Consider the following 12827-nt stretch of genomic DNA (forward strand, 5'->3'; position numbering starts at 1 on the left):
GCTTGCTACTTGTTGATGTCCAAGCAGAAGCTGTAGTAATTCTACATTTGATCAACTTTACTTTGAGATTTGTCAGATCCACCCACGTCGATGTTCAGACTTGTCTGCAGCCTTAATCACCAGACGGTGATTGGCTCTCATTACATTTTGCTAAGCACCAGCTTTCAAGAACCGGGGATCATTTTCTTCATTACACCCCTTATACATAAAAGAGACAATTGAAAGTTTACCAACTTGGTCGCTATATTTAGCAAGTAAGGGTGCACATTTAAGTGTTTCGTGCATCATGCATTTATTCGGTAATTAAATACAAGCCAAAGTTGAAGCATCCGCCGAGCAGAGTGAGTGAGAGCCCCACCTCTGCAACAATGTGCAATGCACATCCCAAAGTTCTAAAAAAAAAAAAAACCCTCCATAATGCAACACAGCCCCTGACCAACACTGACAAGAAGGCAGAGCTTGGACATACTCGCCTTCCAGGCAAAGCACACATGGGTGTCCAAAGTGTGGCGCAGGGGCCAGTGTGGAACATGTTTTTTTATATATATGTTTAATTAGAAGTATCAAAGGACAGCTGGACAGCCCTGATGAAAATAAACAAAGACAAGTAGGCAAGAGAAATTATTATTATTTTTTTTATTATCATTATTTATTTGGTCTCGAAAAATGTTAACAAATGTTAACAATAAAGCTTTGTGTGGTACAATAAACATTTCAAAACACACGTGCATTGTTTTGTCTATCCATCCATCTTCTTCTGCTTATCTGAGGTCGGGTCGCGAGGGCAGCAGTTTTAAGCAGGGAAGTGCAGACTTCCCTCTCCCCAGCTACTTCATCCAGCTCTTCCCAGCGGATCCCGAGGCGTTCCCAGGCCAGTTGAGAGACATAGTCTCTCCAATGTGTCCTAGGTCTTCCCCAAGGCCTCCTACCGGTTGGACATGCCCTGGACACCTCCCCTGGGAGGCGTCCGGGAGGCATCCTGGGTTATTGCCGGCAATGCGAACCAAATTCTGACACCGGTCATACAGGGAACAAACCGCCTGAATGAGGTGGTCCGGTACCCAAAATTCGGAGTACTCCGGAGTACTCCCCACAGAATTCCTAGAGGAACACGGTTGAATGCCTTCTTTGAGTCAACAAAACACATGTAGCCTGGCAAACTCCCATGCACCCTCAAGCGTCCTGCCGAGCGTGTAGAGCTGGTCCACACCGCCTCCTGAATCCGAGATTCAACTTTCCGGCGGATACTCCTCTCCAGAACCCTTGAATAAACCTTACCAGGAAGGCGGAGAAGTGTGATCCCACGATAATTTGAACACACCCTCCGGTCCCCCTTCTTAAAAAGTGAGACCACCATCCCGGTCTTCCAATCCAGAGGCACCGACGTACATGCGACGCTGCAGAGTTGCGTCAACGAAGACACGATCACAGCATCCAGGGCCTTAAGGAACTCCGGGCAGTTCTCATCCACCCCCAGGGCCTTGCCACCGAGGAGTTTTTTAACCACCTCGGCAACCTCAGCCCCAGAGACAGGAGAGCCCACCGTGGAGTCCCCAGGCACTGCTTTTTCATTGCGACGAGCACAAAAGTCCAATTACAAAACACCGCTCGGGTTCAGATCAGGGGGACTGCTCCTCCCAATCACACACCTCCAGGTCTGACTGTCGCTGCCATCGTGAGCGTTGAAGTCCCCCAGCAGAACAAGGGAATCCCCCAAGGGAGCGCTTTCCAGTGCTCAAACAACAGTCCAACCGAAGGCGAAGGGAAATTACCCTCTCGTTCACCGGGTTAAACTCCAACGTACAGGCCCTGAGCCGGTGGCCAACAAGAATTGCCACCCCTGCCCATTGCCTCTCACTGCTGGCAACGCCAGAGTGGAATAAAGACCAGCACCTCTCAAGAGGACTGGTTCCAGAGCCCTTGCTGTGCGTTGAGGTGAGTCAGACTATATCTAGCCGGAACTTCTCCACCTCGCGCACCAGCTCAGGCTCCTTCCCCACCAGAGAGGTGACATTCCACGTGCCAATACCTAGCTTCTGCAACCAAGGATCGGACCGCCAAGGCTCCCGCATTCGGCCGCCACCCAGGTCACTCTGCACCCGACCCCTTTGGCCCCTCCCACGAGTGGTGAGCTCATGGGAGGGTGGACCCATGTTACCTCTTCGGGCTGTGCCCGGCCGTACCCAATGGGTGTAGGCCCGGCCACCAGACGCTTGCCATTGTGCCCCACCTCCAGACCTGGCTCAAGAGGGGAGCTCCGGTGGCCCACGTCCGGGCGAGGGAAATCTTGGTCCAAAGTTGTGTCTCTTCATCGGGTTCTGTTGAGCCACTCTTTGTCTGGTCCCTCCCCTAGGACCTGTTTGTCATGGGTGACCCTACCAGGAATGTAAAATCCCCCGACAACATGACACCCCTATCATTTATTAATCATAGATAGTGTAGATAGACAGATACAGAATATTGAATCTACTGTATATATGAAGTCTGAACATTTTCACTGTGGATTTTTTCAGGTTTTATTCATGTTGTACATTTGCCATCCATTTAAACTCAACATGAGATACCAATTTATGTTCAGATGATTTCACTATTTTTCTCAGTCAATACCAGCTTGTCTTTCTTGCCTGGTGGCACCAGTGAAATGTGTCAACACAACTGAGAATGCATGCCAATATGATGCATGTCCACAGCCTTACCACTATTGAGAATGCTGCCGGTCATGTTTTCATCGATTGTGAACAATATTAGAGACATCTCATTTCATGTATAAAAGTGAAATTGCAAAGCCCAATTTATCTCACTACAAACCTTTTGGTTATTTGGAAATTGTAAAATCATTCTTCCCCTGAACCTGTTTGTGAAGCCTAGACATAGTAGCTTAATATTTCAGAAATGTAAGTTGAGGACATGTTGGAACATTAGAAACAGTCTGTATAGGAGAGTCAACCTCTCCTTATCTTCAGCTGTCCTCCACTTGGTCTCTGGGGTCTCACGCATGCCTTGAATGAGGAATATGAGGAAGTGGTGACACTGATGCAGGACATCTTGAGGGCAGGGCAGAATGTGGATCACCTTGCTTGTTTGTTTGTGAGCTTACTCCTTGCTCACTGTTTAACAATATCTACCTTAAAAGCATTCCGTAAATATTCTTGGTATCAATTGCACATCTAGTTTTTTTTTTTCCTGCCTCTGTCAGAACCAAAATGAGAAGAGAATACATCCCATTACACATCCAGACATACAAACAGCAGACAATTAGAATTGAACTAAAATGAATGATAGCAAAAATAAAACTTCTCAGTGCTGTAGGAAGTCGTCGCTGATGGATAACTTGGACTAGTAATATAAAACATACAGATGCTGGGCCTGCATAATGACTCTCTTGATAGAGCTGGGTGTTCTGATGCATACAACAAAGCTGTATGTGTTTTGTATCAGGAGTTTGAAACAATAAGAACCACTATACCACGGATAGCTGGAGACAATAGAAATATGAAGAAAATGAATTGCTCCAATATGGATAATGGTTTGGTTTTTACAGTAGTCCCTAATCATTTGGATTGCAACAAACTGTTTTGGTAGAGCCATTTTGTACCCTTTTGAGCCACTACTGCTCCTTCTTGACAATGCCTAAATTAGAAAAAAAAAACTTGCTATATTTACCAAGATTTATCACATTGGTTCATATGTTTCCAAATAAGTTTTCTATTAAAACATGCAGAGATTTAAACTATTCCAAATACATTTAACAGGGGATGCACAATATTTTTAGGGTGCTTTACTAATCGACAAATGCCGGTGTCTTCAATGATGATAAAGGACTGGTCATCCATCATCATCATTTCATAGGTATGAATGTGAGAGTGAATGGTTGTTTGTCTATATGTGCCCTGCAAATGGCTGGCGACCAGTCCAGGGTGTACCCCACCTCTCACCTAAAGTCAGCAGGGATAGGCTCCAGCATACCCACGGCCCTAGTGAGGATAAGCGGCATTGAAGATGGATGGATGGATGGATTTATTGGTATTACATCATACGATTATTGGTCTGATAATTATTGTGAACCCCTACATTTAACTAAAGTGTGAATATACACTCAACAAAAACATAAACACATCACTTGTGCACAAAAGACCTGTCTCTCTCAAATGGTGAGCTTCATAATTCATCCAGCTCACAGGTGTGGCATATCTGGGGAACAATCCAGGGGATCAGTATCTGTTGTGACCACCACTGTATTCGCCAATCCAAAGTACCGTAAACATGCTGAATAGGTGACATGTCTGGTGAGTATGCTGGTCATGCAAGAACTGGGATGTTTTCAGCTTCCAGGAATACGGCACAGTTCCTTGCAAATGGGGCCATGCATTATCATACTGCAACATGAGGTGATGGTCGTGGATGAATGGCACAACAATGGGCCTCAGGATCTCATCACGGTATCTCTGTGCATTCAAAATGCCTTTGACAAAATGCACCTGTGTTCGTTGTCCAGAACATATGCCTGCACATACTTTAGCCCCACCACCACCATGGCCCATTCTATCCACAACACAGGAAAACATCCCAGTTCTTGCATGGCCAGCATACTTATTGACATGTCACGAACTGAGTATGTTTGGGATGGTATTTGAAGCAAATGGTGGTCCCAGCAGATACTGATCCCTCGACAACTGCCAGTACAATTAAACTGCACATTTTGGAGTGGCCTTTTGTTGTGGCTATCCCAAGGCACACCTGTGCCATAATCATGCTGTCTAATCAGCATCTTCATATGCCACACCGGTGAGGTGTATGAATTATGAATGCTTACTAACACAGATTTGTGAACAATATTTGTGAGCGATAGGACTCTGTTTACTTGCAGTGTTGGCTCATTCTTCCACAAGATATTTCATTAGGAAATAAATAATGGCTGGATGGTATCTGTGATACACATCTCTAGGTGTCAACAAGCCAATTCTGATTTGCCTTTAAGATGGATGTGTGTCGATGTGCCATGTGTAGACATCAACTATGCAAAAGCATTTTGGGAAACACAAACATGATTTGACATATGGAGGCAAACTGTTATACATTTATTAACTTTACACACACAAACACACACACCCGAGCACCTGTCAGCTTGGTAAACTCTTCTGCCCCATCTGTCAGACGGACTCTGTCACAGTTTCAGTCTTCATGCGTGTGAAAGTCTGTGGCGAATGGCAGCTCCTGGCCAGTGTTGCAGACTGACAGTTAGATTAAACCTCCCCTACCTCATGCTTGTCCTAACCCATGAGCTGCTCTCTTCCAGACATGGCAAGTTGCAAGCTCCTTAGCAGCCTCTGATCTTCTACAGCAAAACTCTCCCATCTCCATGTGCATCTTGAAGAAGGACAACGACGGCAATAAGTAATGCTGCTCTCTAAAAGCTCTGTATAATTAAATAGATTACCGGTAGTGGGTCTTTTTCTCCTCTGAATTCAAGAGAGGATGTGCTGCATCAGAGCGGGGTGAACAGCATGCTGATTATGTTTTTAGGTCGGATGTGTTAGCAGCCTGTAACGATAAGAGGGTTTTGTCATTCTTTTGAGCCATCTGATGTCTCTGCACACCTCTCCATGGAGACGAAAACTCCTTCATGAAAATCGCTTGGCCCAAACCACGTAAAACGATAAAACCACTGTTGTGTTCAAGAGCCATGAGAAGAGTGTGAAGAAACACTGGCTTATTTTGATCCATCTGTATGGGGAAGCTTTGTGGATATACACATTTGACACACCCAGTAAAATGCCAAGTATAAAACATTACAAGATTTCAGAACAAGTCAGCATTTAATGTGGAAAAAAAGATTGTACTGTATAGCTGAAAAAAATGTTTTTTTGTTTTTTAAAATATTTTGGGTTAAAAATATTTTTTAAAAATCATAAAATGGTTACATGTGTCTTCTTAAAAGCGACCCTTTCTGTCCATAAACAAGCCCATATCTAATTATATTATCATTTTGGGGGAACATTTCTGTTCCTGTTAACAACTGGTCAACTGTACACAAAATCAAACAAAATCAAGATTTAGAGGGTATTTTGGAAGCAGATGAGAGGCTGTTAAAATAAACATTAATTACATTAATGTCTTCTTTAAAGAGTCCCTGACGTGATTCATCAACTTGGCTTAAATATGTTATATATTGTTTGTAATTATGTTTTATATTGTTAGATTTTGAAAGCAAATGGTAAATTCGCAAAAAGTTCATTTATAGTTTATGGTGCCAGTCACGAAAAACTACCTTTTGCAGTTCAGCCTGATTTCTGGAAGTGACGTCATCGGGGTAATATTGCTCAGGTAAACAAACATGGTGGTGTACGAGACGGAGGATGTTTTTAGTGATTACAGTGAGATTTGAGCAATGTGTCAATAATTTTCGAGAATGAAGAAACATTTGGAAATGAAAGAGAACTTGCAGAACATGGAATTACTGTAAGCCTTAATACATGGAGATGAAGAATGCTCGCCTTTAAAACACAGAATGGTAATTGTAAATTACTCTGGAGTTGCTTACCCTTCAATTATTGTTTGAAGTCGGCTTCTTAATGAGCATAAAGGAGTTTTTTTATATAGCCTGTTTTATTTTATGTGGCCGCACGTCGAGGATGAATGTTCGCCGCCGTTGCCGCCCCCCGCCCACCACAGTAAACATATCGCTATCAAAAGATGTTTATGTAATGTTTATGCTTATGTTAATGCTTTACAACCTTGTTGTTATCATGGAATAGTGTTTAGAAGACATTATGTAAACAAGACATGACTTACTCTCTTGTGCCGACTTAGATGTAGTGGTCGTTCTTTCATGGTTTGGTGCAAATGCTTCTTATAAAGATGTTCCTTTGAAGCAGTCATCAGTGAAATTATCACTGCAAAGGACAGAACTTAAGGTGAGCATACATTTGTCTCTCATTCTCTGCACTTGGTTCATCCACAGTTGTCTCAAACCTTCCTCTTTTGGAAAAGAAAACAAACTTACAGTATCACTCAGATACTGTCAACATCCAGCAGCAACTCAATATTTTGGCACGACTACTGCTTTGATTAAAAATATACTGAACCAAGGTGACAATCTACCTCGAGAAGCGTTTGTTGACTCTGCTTTGAATGACAGTTGTTACCCAGTTGTTACTTCTGGAAATGAGGCTGAGTTGAGAGCTAGTTTGTTGAGTGGTGAGCTCATGGGAGGGAGGACCCATGTTACCTCTTCGAGCTGTGCCCGGCCGGACCCCAGGGGTGCACCAGACACTCACCATTGTGCCCCACCTCCAGGCCTGGCTCCAGAGGGGGGCCCCGGTGACCTAGGTGACCTAGCGGTAAGCTAACCATGAATACATCCCCCAAAAAAGAAACATTTAACAAGAAAATACAGTTTAATTCTGCATGAGCAGATTCATTTGTCTTCTACCTGGCTTATCTGCAAACAACAAAAAAAACTTTGAAAGACATTTTCATACCAAGCACTCAACATTTTCTGTAAAGTAGTGATTTATTTCTAAGTAGGCTGACACGTGTAAAAGTGGTCATCCCCGCAGTCCAGTCCTCCCAATGCCGGGCTCGAAACGTGAGCACGTATGCCCAACGATTGAGAGTTACGTCGAGCAGCCTCAATTGACTGTGTCGCACATTTTTTAAGGTGTCCGGGTAACCAACATACAAGTACTATCACAACCCCACTAGTTGCCATCTGTTACACATACACTTTTGTGTTGTTGTAATTGGTAAAATTAAGGGACATTAAAACGTTTGTGTAAACTGTGGTATGTTTTGCGGCTCCAGATAATTTTTCTGTAGTGGAAGAGGGAGCAAAATGGCTCTTTGGACAATGGCTATTGTGTTGAGATGACAAAGGTGTCATGAAGGAGTCATTCAAGTTTGAGTTTTTTACTGATTCGATACTCACAGGTACTCGTGTCAATTAACTCATTCACTCACTCACCGCTGCCACTGCTAGATAAATTAGAAAAGAAACCAGTTAGCCTCATTAATTGTGCAGCGGTTACTCTTTTGTCCCATGGAAAAAGCAGCATACAGTATCTTGTCCTTACTTCATATCAACTCTCCTTTCCCCTTCATGGGTGCTCGACAAAGACCTGAGTTTCATTGACGCATCTGTAGCTTGACTGCCGAGCTTGTATCGCACGTGCGATATTCTGCACATGCGCTTTGTGACGACTGACCCAAGTCACTTCAAAGAGCAACGAATAAAAGCTCAAGTCAGTAAAAGGAATCGAGTTCCCCATCACCAGTTGACATCTCAGAGTTAGCTGAAGAATGTGATCAGTTTATTAATTACTAGACTAATCCAAAATCCATTAGAGTTGTAATTGCTCATTATTATGCTACTCTCTTACGTTACCTGGGATCAAGCAGGAACAAGATGCAACATTATGCATGGTAACATAAAACAATGTTGTCTAACTGTTCCATAGTATCTGATTTAATTTTATGAGAAATTGATGCTGTGCGCTGGTATTTAGTTGATATTTTTCAATCTATTTGATGTATTTTTTATACTCACTGTCATTTACTATTGGTGGATTAATTCCAATAAAAAGAGGGATTATGTGAACATGAATGAAATATCAAATCTCCATGTGTGTTTATGTATGCGCTCTGTGTCACACTCTGCCAGCCTCAATTATCACGGCTCATAATTGTTGAGTGAGATTAATTTCAGTGTAAATAAAAATAAAGAGGGTGACAAAGAGAGGTCAAAGAAGAAGGGGAATGCAAATTGCAGGGGCAAATTGCTCTACTGTGTGTCAAGATCACACAAAACATACACATACAAATACACACAACTGCAAAGCATTAATAATTTATAAAACAAGGGGAAAAAGCAACTGTTTTTATAGCAAGGTAAGGTAAGATTTGTTTCTTTTTCTCAATGTGATGCAGCAGCATAAGAGCATCAAACAGATAAAAACAAACTATAATCTCTGGAGAGGAACTCATTTGTCACTAAGTATCATGTACATGGTTCCGGGCAACTGCACACAATCTGTGTAGATTTTTACGAAGGTTATCAGAGTCATTGTCCCTGTTGAATAGAAACCCATTTTTGTTAACTTCTGTACAGTAAGTGGGCATGCAGGTGCTCACTGTCTAATCTGTCTAAATTGTCACATTCAAAGACACACAACATCCTGTCCACAGACACACACTTCGACACAAAGGGGTGGTACCATCACACACACAAGTCCTATCATGTCTTATTTTTAGCTGTTCTCCAGTCCTGACCTACATCACTGCATGAATAAAGGAGTAGAGATGTGGAAAGTGAGCAATGGGGGAAGTGAAGACACAGAAACAGACACACCCTGGTATATCCGAAAAAATGACGCCCTGTGTGAAATGACAGCAGATCTCGCCCACGAGAGAAAAAAGACAAACATACATGTACATAATACAGTAGCTTCCTATTGCAAATATCGAGACGCCACATCAGTTTTGAAAGAACATTAAAACAGACCAAACAATCTAGTTCTCACATTTGTATTTATTGAGGACATGTTTATGTCATGCAGCTCTTCTCATCCTACGGTAGTGATATTGCCTTACAAATTATACTTAATTGAACAGCTTTCAGGAGAGCAGCATAAGCAAAATAGCCGACCCCGGTACTGTTTAGCCTCTAAATTCATCCAAATAGATTCCACGTTTTTATAATAGCAATGCTTCTCAGGCTTACCTGAATGTGCACCCCATCACAGTATAGTAAACGGTTAATTGGTTCCACACCCAACCATGATAAGTGAATTTGTAATAAATGTATTTCTAATAAATTCGACTTTCTAATAAATGTTCTTTAGTAAGGATGAACCGGATACTCGTTTAAGACAAGTATCCATTATGGATAGGCAAGGCAAGGCAACTTTATTTATAGAGCACAATTCATACAAAAGGTAATTCAAAGTGCTTTCAGAAAAGAAGGGTAAAATCACTGCACAGTTGAATAGAAATGTTTTCAGCTTGGATTTGAACATTGCCAAAGTTGAGGATTGTCACACATCTTCTGGAAGATTGTTCCATATTTTTGCAGCATAAAATTGAAATGCAGCCTCACCGTGTTTAGTCCTGACTCTGGGTTTCGCAGGCGACCACTCCCTGAGCCTCGTAGAGCTTGAGATGGTTTATGTGGCTCTACCATGTCAGAGAAGTACTTTGGTGCAAGACCATGAAAAGACTTGTACACAAGCAGAGCTGTTGTAAAGTCTATTCTCTGAGCAACAGGAGGCCAGTGCAGAGACCTGAGTACTCGACTGATATGGTCATATTTCTTGGTTCTATTCAGGACTTGAGCAGTAGCATTCTGGATGTACTGCAGCTGTTTTACTCCTCGTTTAGAGAGCCCGGTGAGAAGGCTGTTACAGTAGTCTGCTGGAAGCAAAGGCATGGATTCATCTCTCTACATCTGACTTAGACACTATTTCCTTGATTTTTGCAATGTTTTTTAGGTGGTAAAAAGCTGATGATGTTATTGATTTAATGTGACTGTAAAAATTCAGATTTGAGTCCATTATTACCCCTAGATTTCTAACCTGATGATTAGGTTTTAGAGAAAGAGTCTCAAGGTGACTCATAACACTTTCTCTTTGTTTCTGAGGTCAAAGTAAATCTGCAGGACAATGCTCACCGGCCATCAGTGACACATAGATCTCAGTGTCGTCTGCAGAGTTGTGGTAGGACACATTGCAGCTGCGTATTAGTTGGCCTAAAGGAAGCATGTACAGATTGAACAATAGGGGTCCCAGGATTGACCCCTAGGGAACTCCACAGGTCATAGCCATTTGCTCTGATGGTCAACTGTGTCAAAGGCAGCGCTCAGGTCCATTAGAACTAAAAGTGGGACTTTGCCTGCATCTGTGTTCAGACGGATATAATTTGTCACCTTGATCAGAGCTGTCTCAGTGCTGTGGTGGGGCCTAAAGCCTGATCGGAAAGTATTAAACACATCGTTAGAGAGGAGAAAGTCAGTAAGCTGTTGATATACAACCCAATTATGGCAGATTTCATATGGGCCGATAGTTGTTCAGTCCTGTGGCATCAAGACTGCTCTTGTTCTGAAGAGGCTTAATGACAGCAGTTTTTAGGGCCTTTGGAAATGTTCCAGTCTGAAGTGAGATGTTAACTACTTGTAGATGCATGAGTTGTGGTAGCAAACTGCTCAGCACAGACTTTAGAAATCTAGTGGGTAACTCATCAAGGCAGCACATTGATGGACCCAGACAGCAGATGATCACTTCGACTGTTTTGTCAATGACAGGTATGAAATGTGCTCGAGATGCCTGGCTGGCTGCAGAAAAGTTATTTGCGTGGTGGAAATGATTGCATTTTTTGTACCTTGAACTTTGTCGTGAGAGAATGTTGTAAACTCTTAGATGCACTTAGATGGAGAAATGTGTTGTAAGGGCAGTGAAACTGGAGAGTTTGTTAATTTGTTCACTGTAGCAAAAGTACACGAGAGTTGTTACTACAGATGATTTCAGAAAAATAATTTTCCCTTGCTGTACGCAAGGTTTGATTGTAAACACATAGCTTTTCTTTGAAAACCTCATAATGATCCAAGAGCTATGACTTGCGCCATTTCCATTCAACGCTGAGTCACTCCCTTTTCTGTGCCGTGACAGACTCTTCTTTTCTCCATGGCCTTTTGCTTACTTTTAACCATTCTAACCTTGACAGGAGCAATGGTATCCAAAAGATACACAACACTAGATGTATAAGAACTCAACAGATCATCAACGTTAGAAAACCTAGTGTTCTAACGTTCAAGTATGGAAGTGTGTTTTAACACTATTTTGAGTGATAATGCATTTTTGCCGAGTATGAGCATGAAACAAGTACAGCTTGTCATTATCTGTAATTGTGATGAAGGAAAATCCTCATTGGGTAACTACTTATGTATTCATTCTTCACCCTCTGTGATTGGCCAGTCACACACAGTGACCGCCCTTCCCTAGACAGACTTGCTACAGCCGGAGAAAAGAGCCATTTTTGTCACTCTTTCAAACACAAACACTGTTTTCTGTTTGGGAAATTGTAGAAACTTTCTGAAAATGTTGGAACACATTGTGTGACGTCGATTACAGGAAATACCAACAAAACACCTCCAGAAAGTACTACGTAAATTAAACTATTGTCAAAGTCAGACAGGTACAGTTTGAAAACCCCTTTTCTGGTGGGTGTTGTAAAATAGTCATGTTGTCTATTTCTAATAAAACTCCCTGCATAGCAGCTTGTACACAATAACCTAACCATGTGGGGGTCACCACGTATTTCACTTTTGTCTAAAAGCAAGACCATCGCTGTTGCCTCTGGTGCTTGAAACAACTTTTTCCCTCTTGTTTGGATATTATACAGTCAGTGCATTGTCAGTCTAATAACTTCAGGACACGCACTTACCCTCTATGATACACACACATGCAATCACAGCACAATCAGAGTTGCCCAACACATAGATATGACTCATAGAGAATTATTGGGACACATGATAGACGCATTGTTCTCACTCACACCAGCTTAACTGTCACTTTCATTTTCCAAGCACACAAGCTTAAATTTCATGTTCTAGAAGGGTGCAGCAACTGCTGATTATCCTTTCTGTACTTTCATTCTGGGTTCTTTCTTTGATCTTCCTCACTGATGATGCTGTAACCAAATATATTGCTCTGTTCTGTCAACACAATTTGAAAATCTTTTAAATTGTGTAATCATTGACTACTTCTCCGATAGCAACACGATCCAAACAACCAGGAAGAAAGGCTAAAGAAAGAAAATGGCAATTACACTTTCATGTT

General features: G+C 42.1%; 1 protein-coding gene across 1 annotated transcript in view; it reads left to right on the forward strand.

Moving 5' to 3' along the window:
* The window catches only part of LOC129178161 (protein kinase C-binding protein NELL1-like), a 288999-nt gene that overhangs the window by 174111 nt on the left and 102061 nt on the right, over positions 1-12827 (forward strand). The gene's annotated exons all lie outside the window — the stretch shown is intronic.

This window comes from Dunckerocampus dactyliophorus, chromosome 3, assembly GCF_027744805.1.
Source record: "Dunckerocampus dactyliophorus isolate RoL2022-P2 chromosome 3, RoL_Ddac_1.1, whole genome shotgun sequence".
Taxonomy (NCBI): Eukaryota; Metazoa; Chordata; class Actinopteri; order Syngnathiformes; family Syngnathidae; genus Dunckerocampus; species Dunckerocampus dactyliophorus.